We start from the raw sequence: 14814 nt of genomic DNA on the forward strand, positions 1-14814 counted from the left end.
AAGCTGGACAATCGCGTGGCTGCTCGGCCGCCGGCTGTATATCCGAATTCCACTTCCGACTTGGATTACTCATTGCCGAAGGCTTTATGGATTATGCTTGGGACATTCGAACTCATAGCGGACAACGCGTATCGAGCGGATGTCTTTGTTTGTTATTTTCAACGGCTTATGAGTGTTTTTGTGTTGTACGGTGTTTTGAAATAAAAGGACAATGATCGGACTATATCGGCTTCCGCGTCTGCAGCCTGACAGAACGACCGACCTATACCGAACGCGGATTCGACACACCGCGTTTCCGACCGCGACGGATCGGCAGCTGAACCCGGCTTCGGATTTCCTCCGGAAGCTCAGTGCCGCTCCTCGCGGATCAGATCCACAGAAGCCGGATCATGAAAGCGCGGCTGCGCCACGCCCCTCAGAGTGCGCGAGGGGATTACCAGCTCGTTACTCGGGGAAAAAAGACGAATTGGGCGGATTTCTGCAAGGCATCGGCGAGTATGTGGCTGTTAACATTTCCCGGTTTCCTTCCGAACGAGCCAAGATTGCCCTCTGTATTTCCCTCCTGTCTGGTGAAGTTCTTGCCAAAGCCAGCTCACTATGGAGCGCCAAAGGGGGCAAATTCGGCTCACTCGCCGAATTCAGCGGGCTGCTTCTGGGGAAGTTGGGGATAGAGGTGGTGGATCTCCACTACAGTCCCCTTGAGGAGGAAGGTGCTCCATTCCAAGGTTCTCAAGAGCACGTGGCTCCGTGCCGGATCTCCCATGAGCCTGCAGCTCAGCCCCAATGTTTTAATGAAAGGGCTGCTTCATCTCAGGGTCTCTACCAGCGTGCTGCTGTGTTCCGGGGTTCTCGTGGACGCACCACACCATCTCTGAGCGTCGGCGAGCACACCATGCCGTCACAGAGCTTCTACAGGCATGCCGCTCTGTTCCGAGGTTCCCGTGGGCGTGCCTCGCCGCCACAGAGTCTTCGCGAGAGCGCCTCGCCGCCACAGAGTCTTCGCGAGAGCGCCTCGCCGCCACAGAGTCTTCGCGAGAGCGCCTCGCCGCCACAGAGTCTTCGCGAGAGCGCCTCGCCGCCACAGAGTCTTCGCGAGAGCGCCTCGCCGCCGCCTTCAGTCACAGAAGGCGAAGTGACTCCTCCGAGTCCCTCTCCAGACGACGCCACATCCAAGAGCCCCTTCCAAGGCGACATCTCGCCCACGGAAAGCTCGGCTCCGCCTCAGGACCTCCAAGAGAGCTCCGCCCAGCTCCAGGTCCCTCCAGAGAGCTCCGCCCAGCTCCAGGTCCCTCCAGAGAGCTCCGCCCAGCTCCAGGTCCCTCCAGAGAGCTCCGCCCAGCTCCTGGCTCCTCAAGAGTGCTCCGCCCAGCTCCAGGCTCCTCAAGAGGGCACGACTCCGCTCCAGGCTCCTCCCGAGAGCTCGTCTCCGCCTCCGAGCGACCCCACGAGCTCGTCTCCGCTTCAGTGTCCCAAAGAGAGCTCCACTGATGTCGTGGACCTCCAGGCGAGCCCTTCTCCGCTCGTGGATCTCCAGGCAGGCTTCACCTCATTTCCAGGCTGCCCAGTAGGCTCCGATCTGCTCCTAAGGGTCCCAAGGAGCGCCCCTACGCCCAGGGGTTTCCCTGTGCACTCACCCCGGCTCCAGGACTGCGAAAGGTAAGTTGAACCGCTGCCCCCGGGTTCCACCGACGGCGACGGCTCACCCCACAGTCCCGCAGAAGGCGACGGCTCGTCTCCAGCGCCCGCAGAAGGCGACGGCTCGTCTCCGGGCTCCGCAGAAGGCGACGGCTCGCCCCCGGGCTCCGCAGAAGGCGACGGCTCGCCCCCGGGTCCTCTTCAGGGCGAAGGATCGCCCCCGAGTCCTCTTCAGGGCGAAGGATCGCATCCAGGCTCCACGCAGGGCGAAGGATCACATCCAGGCTCCACGCAGGGCGAAGGATCGTATCCAAGCTCCACAGAGGACGACGTCTCGCCCCCAAGTCCTTCTCAGGGTGACGGATCGCCCCCAGGATCCCCGCATGGCGACGTCGGTCCTCCAGGTCCCTCTGACGGCGACGTCGGTCCTCCAGGTCCCTCTGACGGCGACGTCGGTCCTCCAAGTCCCTCTGACAGCGACGTCGGTCCTCCAGGTCCCTCAGAGGGTGGTACGACCTTCCTGTTCTCCGCCCGGGACGTCCTCCACTCCCCGGTCATTGTCATGGTTGGCGTCCAGTTCCGGTTCCCCGCCATGGATGTCGCTCCGGCTCCAATCCCCGCCGAGGGCTTTACTCAGCCTCCCGTCAGCACTGAGGGCGTGGCTCCGTTCCGGATCCTCCTGCAAGGTGTTGTTCCATTCCGGCTCTCCGCAGAGGATGCTCACCAGGCCTCCGTTGCTCCCAGGCGTCTAAGGAGGCCGTCCTCGGAGTGCCCTGGCCCGCCTGGCATAGGTGGGTTTTGGGGCGTCAGGTGTCGCCCCTGGAGGGGGGGGTACTGTCAGGGATTCACCCTGCCACGCCCCCCTCTGTAGCTGTCAGGGATTCACCCTGCCATGCCCCCCTCGATAGCAGTCACGCTGCTTCCCAAGATTACCGACAGCTGTGGCTCATGAAAGATCAGACTACATAAACTCACGTTTTTGAGTCACAGGCTGTCGGTCGTTATATTGTCAAGCTGGACAATCGCGTGGCTGCTCGGCCGCCGGCTGTATATCCGAATTCCACTTCCGACTTGGATTACTCATTGCCGAAGGCTTTATGGATTATGCTTGGGACATTCGAACTCATAGCGGACAACGCGTATCAAGCGGATGTCTTTGTTTGTTATTTTCAACGGCTTATGAGTGTTTTTGTGTTGTACGGTGTTTTGAAATAAAAGGACAATGATCGGACTATATCGGCTTCCGCGTCTGCAGCCTGACACATGTACACTACTGTAACACAACTCAATGCAAAAACAGAATCTATTGCACACAACAGTACTTTTGAAAACATGATCAGGGTGTGAAGTTTTTTTATTTACTTTATTCACACCACACACACACACACACACACACCACAATCACTGTGCGGCATCATGTCGCTGAGCTGCATCGGGCAACATCACCTCATCCACATCGCAGGCTATATTGTCTCTTGCCAGGCACCATGGGAAAAACGCCCTGGAATGGCGAATCCATCCTTGGAAGGCCTCCACTGGGATGTCAACACAGGCCAGCTCCATTGCCCTTAGGAGGTCCTCTCTAGTGTATGGTTGTCTGCCTCATCTCCATGATGAGAAGAACTCCAGTATAGGGTTCAGGAAAGGGGAGTAGGGTCGCAGACAGACGTTTAAAAAGTGGTTACTGTCGGTGGTGAACTACTCTCTGTTTTGTTTTGTTTTGTGGAAGCGTACATTGTCCCAAATGATCACATAAATTTGATGTGCGGGCCCAGGATGGTGTTGTTGGCGGTCCAGGAGGAAGTCTTTTAGCTCCTCTAGGAAGGTGAGGAGACGTTGGGTGTTGTAAGACCCAAGGACAGCATGCCGGTGGACAAGCCCCTTCAAACCCATGAAGTAATATTACCCCCCTGTTGGCCAGGAACCTCAGTGATGGCTCTTTGGCCAATAATGTTACGGCCTCTTTGCCTTCGTTTCTGCAGGTTGAAGCCAGCCTCATCCAGGAAGAGGTACTCATGAGGTCTGGCCATCGTGTCCAACTGTAATATCCTCCGTGAAAATGTGAAAGTGCACAGGTGTTCAGAACAACAGTCAATCAGGTAGCACAGTATTGTCCAGAAGTAATGTAGGCCACTGAGCAACACAGTATGTCCACTAACTGTACTGTGATCATGGATGTATACTTACTTGCACATACTCGTAACGTAGGTCTTTGTGTCGCGCAGAGTTGTGCTCAAAGGGAACCCTATAGACCTGTTTCATCCGCATCTTTTGGCGCCGGAGAACTCGGTCTATTGTGGCCAAGCTATCATCAATGCTCTCAAAGTTGATATTATTGGCAATGACTTTGTCTCTGATCTCCCGGAGTCTGATAAGGGTTGTTCTCACGAACCATATCCACAATGAGGGGTACTTGTGCCGCTGTAAATATGGCAACCCTCCCACCTCTATGTGGCATTCTTTCAACTCCAAAGAAAGAAACATGTGTTGTCAGTTTTACAATACAGTAACAACTGATTTGAAACCAATAGACTACTTTCACAGGCTTGTAAAATTGTATTGTGACAAAGAAAGCAATAGAGTACAATACCTGTTGTGTTGTCTGAATGCCCTGATAATGGTGGCCATGGTGAACCTACTCAGGTTTGGACGGACTCGTAGTCCTGCTTCAGCCATTGTCATGCCATGGACAATGACATGGTCAATGACTGTTGCTCGCATCTCGTCCGTAATGATGGTGCGACGTTGTCTTGCTCTCCCTCCTGGACCTTCTCCTCTCCCTTGTTGGCCTTCTCCTCTTCCTCCTCTGATTTGAACTCCTCTTCCTCGTTGGCCTGCTCCTCTTCCTCCTCTGATTTGAACTCCTCTTCCTCGTTGGCCTGCTCCTCTTCCTCCACTGATTTGAACTACTCTTCCTCGTTGGCCTGCTCCTCTTCTTCCATGGCCAGCTCTTCTCCCTCCTCTGACTCGAATTCCTCTTCCCCTGACTCTGCCTACATCCATTGTGTTTGTTTGGAATCTTCAGCAAACTGTGCACTCTGAACTTGTTTTTGTACATGTGGTCACAGCATTAGCAACAAGTGTCTTTAATTTTGAGTCGTTGTGTGTAATGAATGATGCCAGGTGTGTTCATTGTGTTCAAATATTGCTGACTGTGGCAAGCATTTTGCATCACATGAGCTTTCATTTGAGAATATGAGCAGAGTTCTTTTGCAACTTGTGTTTTAGCAAAGAAAAATGTGTTAAGATTTATGAGAACGGAGGATTGTGTTTTGTGAATTGTGTCTTTATGTGAAATGTGTTTATGATATTGGAAAATGATGCTAGATTTAGTAAATGTGTTTAGACAACTGGTCATTTGGTTTAGAGGATCGGCTTTTGTGTTTTAGCATTGGAGAAAAACTGTAATCAACTAATTCACTGATGCATTCAATTTCACTTCATTTTATAGAGGTTTTAACACTGGACATAGTCTCCAAGCAGCTTCACAGAAATAAAGAAGTTATACGTTTGTATAAAAGTTTGTATATAACATCTCCTGATCCAATCTCACCTAAACCTTCACAACTACACTGCTTTACATGTACAGTACAGGAAGAGCTGTATGATGTTATTACCAAAGCTAAATCAACAACATGTCTGTTAGATCCCATTCTAACTATACTAATGAAAGAAGTGTTACATACAGCTGGTGAGCCTCTTCTGAATAATATTAACGCCTCACTATCTTTAGGTCACGTCCCTAAACCCCTCTAGTTAGCAGTTATTAATCTCCTCATTAAGAAACCTAATTTGGATCCAAACACACTATCAAATTACAGACCCATTTCAAATCTCTCATTTATGGCTAAGAAAATATTGTGTCCGCCCAGTTATGTTCCTACTTACAAGAGTTTCAGTCGGGTTTTAGGCCCCATCATAGCACAAAAACTGCTCTAGGTAAAATCACTAATGACCTGTTTTTAGCTTCAGGCCAAGGGTACATCTCTCTGTTAGTTTTGCTAGATCTTAGTGCTGCATTCGACACTAAAGATCATGATCTCCTCCTAGATCGCTTACAAAATTACATCGGCATTTAGGGACAGGCATTAAGCTGGTTTCAATCCTAGCTTTCAGGTTATCCAGGTTAATGCAAGTAAATTATAGGGTGCCACAAGGTTCAGTTCTAGGACTCCTGCTTTTCACAATATACATGCTTTCCCTGTGAAATATTATTAGAAGGCATGAGATTAGCTTCCACTGTTATGCTGATGATACCCAACTATACAACTCTTTAAAACCAGGCGATACAGCTCAATTGCCTCGGATAGTTTGTCAAAGAATTAAAAGATTGGCCAACTCATAACTTTCTATTATTAAATACTGATAACAGAGATGTGGCTCATTGGCCCAAAAACCAGTACACAAAAGCTCCAGCATTTCAACATGCTTTTAGAAGGATGTACTGTAACTACTAGTTCAACAGTCAAAGACCTGTGAGTTATTTTAGAGAGCAACTTGTCATTTGAATATCATATCAACCATATTACAAAACAGCCTTCTTCTACATTAGAAATATTGCTAAGCTAAGAAACATGTTATCTATGTCTGAATGTATACGTTCAGTGCCTGTAACTTTGTTCCTTATAATTTTATGTTTATCCCTGATGAGCGAGCCAGTGGTGACTGTGGCAAGGAAAAACTCCCTGAGATGGCATGAGGAAAAAACTTTGAGAGGAAGCAGATTTAAAAGAAAACCCATTCTCATCCAGGTGGCACTGAATGTCCATTTATTGTAGTTTCATCATTGTTGAGGCATGCGGTTCAGTGAAGTCCGGAGCCGTTGTACTACACTGTTGAAATAAATTACAGTCCAAATCCATCCTCATTGCTACTGCATTGACAAGAATAAATGACAACGATTCTGAATATCGACAGCAAGCAAATATAGATCACGTGATTCATCCCAGAGGGAAATAAAAAAAAAAAAGCAAAGTAAATTCTATAACAAAGACTCTATAAGAAATGCAAGAGAACAGAACTTTATATGGCCCTCAAATCAAAAGGTTTGCCAGTCCCAGTCTAAACCCATCTTGCAAAGACTCTGTGACCACTGCTGAAACCAGCAAAATTGCAGGCTGAACTTCTTAAGAAGTAATGAACAAAACATGAGGCATGACTAAGATTAAGTGTTTTGCTTACCTTGACCTTACCTTCAAATTAAACTCTCACATTATATTTAAAGCATGATTGTCAATCATTGGGTATGTTTGCATACAAAGCTTTTGGCCAGACAGATTCAGTTCTAATAAACTGTATATCTGTATCTAGATTTTTATTTACACTGGCGATCAAAAATAGAGAACAATTTATAAACAATTAAATAATTCTGAAATAATGTCATCTTCACTGCTCAACAGTTGAAGGAGTTTTTGTCCTGTCTATACCATGCTACCAGAACACCTTTTCCACAAAATAACTAAGGTATTTAAAAAAAAACCTTTATTTTGCCGAAAACACACTGATCAAAATTAGAGAACAACAATGACTGTAGCATGGAAAAAGATTACAACAAAATTTTCTGAAGGTTACAACAGTCAGCAATTAGTAGGAAGTGTACAGGCCTCTGCTCTGAATGACTTCAGCACATCTGCATAATGGCCATAATGGCCAACTTTGTCACCAAGGATTTTCCAGAGGTTCTCTATTGGGTTGAGATCAGGACTCTGGGCAGGCCATGTCATTATTTCAATGTTTTCAGTTTCAAGGAACTGCTTTACCCGTTTTGCTGTGTGACATGGAGCGTTGTCCTGCATGAACACTGCGGGCTGATTGGGTGATGAACGCAGGAAAGGAACCATATGTTGTTGAAGGTTCTGATAAACATTTGCATTCACTCTGCATTGTAGCTGTATAAGAGGCCAAACTCCTGCTGCAGAAAACATGCCCCAAACCATGACACTTCCTCCTCCACTTTTCACTTCTTTACACACTTTGGGTTCAGTCTTTCTCCAGTTTGTCGCCAAACATAATGTTTCCCATCGGACCCAAATAAATTAAACTTGCTTTCATCACTGAACTGAACTTTGGACCAGTTCTCCCCTGTCCACACAACATGCTCCTCAGCAAGCTTAGTCTAGCCTTTTGATTCTTTCTGCTGATGAGAGTTTTGGTCACTGCAGAGTGGGCTTTCAGTCCAAATGCTCTTAAACGTCGAGACACTGTATGTCGAGACAGATCCTTACCCTGTTCAGCGCTGAACTGGTGAGCAATTCCAGCTGCAGTGTGGAAACTATTGCCCATTGAGATCCTCCGCAGTATCCTGTCCTCTCTTGTATTTGTCTTCCGTGGACGACCAGCCTTCTTGGCGGACTTGAATGAGTTTGTGATGTTGTAAAGATTCAATATTCTTGAAATCACAGATTTGGAACGACCAACTTGTCTTGCTATGGCTGATAGGGTCATCCCTTTGGCCTTCATCTGGACCACCTGCTGCTTTCAGTCACTTTAGAACGGCCCACCATCTTGCAGAGTCAGTGAAACTGGAAGTTAGGCTGCCAGTTAAATAGGGGTTGACAGATAAACAAGGAAATTAACACCAGGTACCAGATTAACACCAATATCTGGGAGGTATCTGAAAGTGTTCTCTAATTTTGATCAGTGTGTTTTCTGCAAAATAATGTTTATTTTTTAATTGCCTTAGTTATTTTGTGGAAAAGGTGTTCTGGTAGCATGGTATAGACAGGACAAAAACTCCTTTAACTGTTGAGCAGTGAAGATGACATTATTTCAGAATTGTTCAATTGTTTATAAATTGTTCTCTAATTTTGATCGCCAGTGTATATGTCGCATGGCACATGTAATGTGTTTTAATTTTATCCTCAAGCCTAAATTGTTAAGTATAAAGTGCAGTATAGTATAATTGCTATCATCAACATTTTTAGCATGGGAGTGTGCTCAGTGTGTTCAGTGTGCTCAAATATTTAATCCTGCTTTTCGTTTTAAATTATTTCTGTCAAAGCAAAACAAAAAAATCATCCACGTTTTTCTTTTTTTTTCTAACAGAGCTTGTGACTTGAAAATAACAGGAACAACAGTGGTATGGAGTACCAGATCTAAACACCCCCTTTCAAAGTTATAAAAATAAACAATGTAAGCCTAAATATTTTACATGCATAATCAGATTGCTTGAGGATTATTCGGGAACACAAATTTTGAAATGATACAAAACTAATCAGCCATATCGAGCACAGCATGGCAGATTTAAAAACCCAATCAGTGACAGCTGTCAGGTGCCTACACAAGATTTTATGTACATTTGAGATTGTATGTTTTTTAGCCTGCTTCAGTCATGATGTGCTTTTACAGACTTAGTCAGAAACGCAATTAGTATGAATAATTTAGACAATTTTATATTACAGATTAAAATAAATATTTCAGCTATGAGAACTATTAACCTCCCCCAACTGCTTTTAGAGAAGAAACCACAAGCTAAGCACACAGTGTCCAATCAAAGTTCAAAAGGACAGAGAAAAGAACCATTTAGTGCAGGGTTTTTTTTGTATACCCTTTTTAGGCTTAAAAGCTCTTTTGTAAACATACTAGCTGTTAAATTGATTAATCACAGGTCTTTATCTATCTTTAAGTGTGTGCATGTGTCTTTTAAACTGATAAGGCTTTTGTTGAAGTTGGCATGAATTAGTGTTCTTTATTTCAACTGAAGTATTTAACTGAAGGTGTTTCATTCCAATTGACCAATCAGTTTGATTATTAACAGATTATTAGCCTGCATGTAAACACTGCTAATGACAGAATGTGAGATTATATTCATAGCCATTGGTATTTGTTTCACCATTTTTGTCTAAAGGAGTTGGACATCTCCTGTCAAAAATATGATTCCCAGAAAGATTAAAAAAAGAAAATATAGAAACACTAACTAAAACACCCTCTTTAACATAAAATACAAATGTTAATCTGTGGGGTGTGTAAAGAGTGCTTTGCACAGGAGTCAACACCTTTTGTTAACATTCATCATAATATGTGAGCCGACTAGTAAGCACTAGGGAAACACTGTCAATTTTTCATAAGACATTTTTATAAAAAAATTATTTAAAAGAATAATCATGAGCAAAGTGAATATAGAGGGCTTGACAATATATGACCCCACTGTAACTGCAATCAGTTATACTCTATATGGCCAAAGATTTGTGGACTATTTCACTCCTTTGTGGTTCTTTAACACAACAATTTATGATGTCTTTGCATACTGCACAATTACATTTTCCCTCACTGGAACTAATAGGTAAAATTCTGTTTCAGCATAATAAAAGCAAGCTTTATGAAAACGTGATTTGACACGGATGGTCTAGAGAAACTCCAATTATGATGACCTGAAAGGCAGACTGTGCCACCCTTCTTAGCCAAATTATGGTGAGCCATGTTTGTGCCAATTGTAATTGAATCAAAATAAACAACAAAATACAGCAACCAAACTTCTGTATTTTTGTATTTTTAAAGGGAGCATTACATTTCTTCAACAATTTCATTAATTGGTCTATTTCATCTCCTTCACCATTACACTGACTCAGTTGATTACATAAAAAATATCTGATAGGAAAAGTTTTTCTCTGGGCATGCAATAAATCTGACATATGCAACCAGTTAACAGATCAGTTCAGACATACATAGAAAATGCCCTACTATCTCTCGCTCTGGCCACCGTGTACAAACCCCCAGGGCCCTATGCTGATTTACTTCAAGAGTTTGCAAAAACAACATGTAAACAGTTTGTAGTAATGAAGTGATGTAATATGAATGTGCTAAAGACAAGGATGTGTGAAATAAGTACGATTGTGTGTTTGAGTCCGGGTTGTACAGATCAGTCACACAATTGTGGACAACATCTCCTGATCCAATCTCACCTAAACCTTCACAACTACACTGCTTTACATGTACAGTACAGGAAGAGCTGTATGATGTTATTACCAAAGCTAAATCAACAACATGTCTGTTAGATCCCATTCTAACTATACTAATGAAAGAAGTGTTACATACAGCTGGTGAGCCTCTTCTGAATAATATTAACGCCTCACTATCTTTAGGTCACGTCCCTAAACCCCTCTAGTTAGCAGTTATTAATCTCCTCATTAAGAAACCTAATTTGGATCCAAACACACTATCAAATTACAGACCCATTTCAAATCTCTCATTTATGGCTAAGAAAATATTGTGTCCGCCCAGTTATGTTCCTACTTACAAGAGTTTCAGTCGGGTTTTAGGCCCCATCATAGCACAAAAACTGCTCTAGGTAAAATCACTAATGACCTGTTTTTAGCTTCAGGCCAAGGGTACATCTCTCTGTTAGTTTTGCTAGATCTTAGTGCTGCATTCGACACTAAAGATCATGATCTCCTCCTAGATCGCTTACAAAATTACATCGGCATTTAGGGACAGGCATTAAGCTGGTTTCAATCCTAGCTTTCAGGTTATCCAGGTTAATGCAAGTAAATTATAGGGTGCCACAAGGTTCAGTTCTAGGACTCCTGCTTTTCACAATATACATGCTTTCCCTGTGAAATATTATTAGAAGGCATGAGATTAGCTTCCACTGTTATGCTGATGATACCCAACTATACAACTCTTTAAAACCAGGCGATACAGCTCAATTGCCTCGGATAGTTTGTCAAAGAATTAAAAGATTGGCCAACTCATAACTTTCTATTATTAAATACTGATAACAGAGATGTGGCTCATTGGCCCAAAAACCAGTACACAAAAGCTCCAGCATTTCAACCTGCTTTTAGAAGGATGTACTGTAACTACTAGTTCAACAGTCAAAGACCTGTGAGTTATTTTAGAGAGCAACTTGTCATTTGAATATCATATCAACCATATTACAAAACAGCCTTCTTCTACATTAGAAATATTGCTAAGCTAAGAAACATGTTATCTATGTCTGATGCAGAGAAGCTCGTCCATGCGTTCATGACCTCCAGACTGGACTTTTGTAATGCATTACTAGGTGGTTGTCCTGCATCATTAATAAACAAGCCACAGTTAGTCCAGAACGCTGAAGCCAGAGTTCTCACAAGGTCGAGAAAATATGACCATATAACCCCAATCTTATCATCCCTACACTGGCTACTTGTTAAGTTTCGAATCGACCACAAACTACTGCTACTTACTTACAAAGCCCTAAATGGTTTAGCTCCCATGTATCTTTCCAGTCTTCTAACATGCTACAATCCGTCACGCTCCCCGAGATCTCAAAACTCCTAGTAGTATCTTGAATATCAAAGTCCACTAAAGGCGGTGGATCATTCTCACATTTAGCTCCTAAACTCTTCTAATAGTCTTCCTGACAGTGTTTGAGGCTCAGACACGCTCCCAGTTTAAGGGCAGATTAAAGACGTATCTTTTTAGCGAGTCCTACACATAACAGACATCACACATCATAACCTTGTGCTCCGGAACATCTAATCACATGCACATTATTAACTTGTGCTTGTTAATATTATGAACAGCAGCTACACTAAATCATCTCCATTGCTTCTCTTTATCTACCCATCCCGAGGCATCCTGAGGTTGCGCCAGCCTTAGTCACTTCCCGCTTTATGAAGATCATGGACCTTTAAAGAAGTAGATGCCGACCCCGCAACATCCCGAACCATCTAGAGACGTACCAGTGCCAATTGGATCCCACTTTAAGTTGATTTTTTTATTTGTGGAGTTTGGACATTGGACCTCCTTAAATGTGTTTAAAGGCTCTGGCATGGAGAAGCTGGTGTTGGATTTGTGATTATCGCAAATGTTGAGCTATTTTATGAGTTGCTTAGTAGTTCTGGTTCCATAATCTCAAATGACTTTATAAGACTGTAGAAAGAAAATTACTCATAATCTCACACCCCAGTGCTCATGTTAGTTCTCACTCTCCAGTGTTCTGTATTGTTGAAAGATTTATGATCACACTCTTGATGTCACCCAAATGAGGATGGGTTTCCCTTTTGAGTCTGGTTCCTTTTAAGGTTTCTTCCTCATAACATCTAAGGGAGTTTTTCCTTGCCACAGTCGCCATGGCTGCTGATCAGGGATAAATACACACCATTCACCTTAACTGTTAAATTCTGTAAAGCTGCTTTGAGACAATGTCTGTTGTGAAAAACGCTATACAAATAAACTTAACTTGACTTAACAGATCAAATATCCCTGTAATCTCCCAAATGAAGTTTTGAAATAACCACCAGTTTGATGTTAAATACTTTGCGAATGGAATTTCAAAATTTTATTCTTATTTAGTTACTTGGTGTTTGGTAACGAAGGGCTACTTTGCATCAGCAACACTGACTCAATGACAAACAAGTCATTCATAACAAACAACTGATGGCATCTGCATTTTTAGCAACTACTTTCTAACTAATTAATAACTTAATTGTTAATCATAAATATAATAATATAATATGTGTCATGCACGGGTATGCAAAATCACAATGCTACTAAACAGCTACTTTAATTAGGATACAATATTCGGCAATCAAATATTAATTTATCATTCATTGGACTTTTCTATTTGAAAGCTGGCAGCCTGTACATTTCTTACCTTCACCACCTTCTTCCATATGGAAACATCTTCTGTTCTGTCTGGCAAACTACTGAGTAGGCACCAATCAGAGCATTTGTATGTCAGCATTTAGACTTCTTACAAAGTATTTTAAAACTACAAAAATACAAAACATTAAAGTATTTTGATACAAAATACTTTAATGTTTTGTATGAAAATATGAAGCCATTTTTATCAACCCTATCGAATACAAATTACAAAAACGTATTTTATATTTGAAATACATATTTGAATACATGTGCCATAAATACTGTCCGAATAGTGACTGAATAAGTGAAAAGTTATTTGACAATTAAGTGGACTAAGTAATATAAGTATTATTAATAGTCTCCTATTAGTTCTGGGTTGCCAGATATACAGCACTTCTAAACTGACCCACTAGATGAATTATTTGTGAATTCATATGCAATGCACTCCAATATAGCTCTATATGTAGAACACAACTGATAGATTATACACTGAGAATGGTATCTTAAATAATTTTTATTACATTTTTGTATCTTTTACATGTGTACAGAATGGCATGTTTGGCAATTAATTTTTACAACAAAATCTTACCAGTTATTATTTGTATATTTGCCTTTATTTTCCAGAACTCATTTAATAACAGCAAACAAGCATGTGTGTGCCGGGCAGAGTTAAGGCTAAATTATTAGTAAGTAACAGAACATAAGCTGGAAGTCTTATTAGTGCTATGATAAGTCAATATCATTTCTCTGTTGTACCTGTATTGTCTATTGGTTTTTCAACATCACAATCTGCAATCCTAGTATTTGATATGTCAATCAACATATTATTGATATAAATGTTGCATATAATCCAAACTATAAATATTACAATTGCAAAAAAAAAAAAACATTGAAATGGAGGAAGACACACAACCAAGCACCTGTGTACCCTGTATTCTGGATCTATCTGGATATGTAGAAATGTGTGATTGGACGCTAAAGTTTTCAGATTAGATAAAAGGTGAATAGTACAAGATTATAACATTTGTACATACATGCATTAAGTAAGCATCTGCTATCTGGTTGTAAAAAAAAGCAAACAGATGAATGCAAATTATATGTTAAGGTGGGCAGCAAAGTAAATCCCTGCTCAATGTTTTTTTTATTTTTTAGATAGTCACCTGAAAACTGTATAGTAAACATTTTGTAATGTTTTACAAAGATCATAGCAGTTAACTTTATACACAGTTGATTTTTTTACTTGCTTGTTGATGCTTGTTATTTAAAAAAAAAAATCAGCGCTATTGCATAGATTGCTTTAATGAAAAACACCATTCTACAGACATGTAGGCATATAAAACTTCTTAAGAAAGTTTATTCTTGAGAGCAGAAGTAAACATTCATTGGATGAATAACATATATACATATCTAACATTTTAATTATGACATTATTCTTACTAACATGGTTGAATTTAATTTTGATGGTTTAAATTATACTCCTATCCATTACAAATTATTAGATATACTTATCTGTGTTTAAACATTTTATATATATATATATATATATATATATATATATATATATATATATATATATATATATATATATATATATATATATATATATGCATGCTT

Source organism: Silurus aristotelis, assembly GCF_946808225.1.
Source record: "Silurus aristotelis genome assembly, chromosome: 8".
In the NCBI taxonomy this organism is placed as follows: Eukaryota; Metazoa; Chordata; class Actinopteri; order Siluriformes; family Siluridae; genus Silurus; species Silurus aristotelis.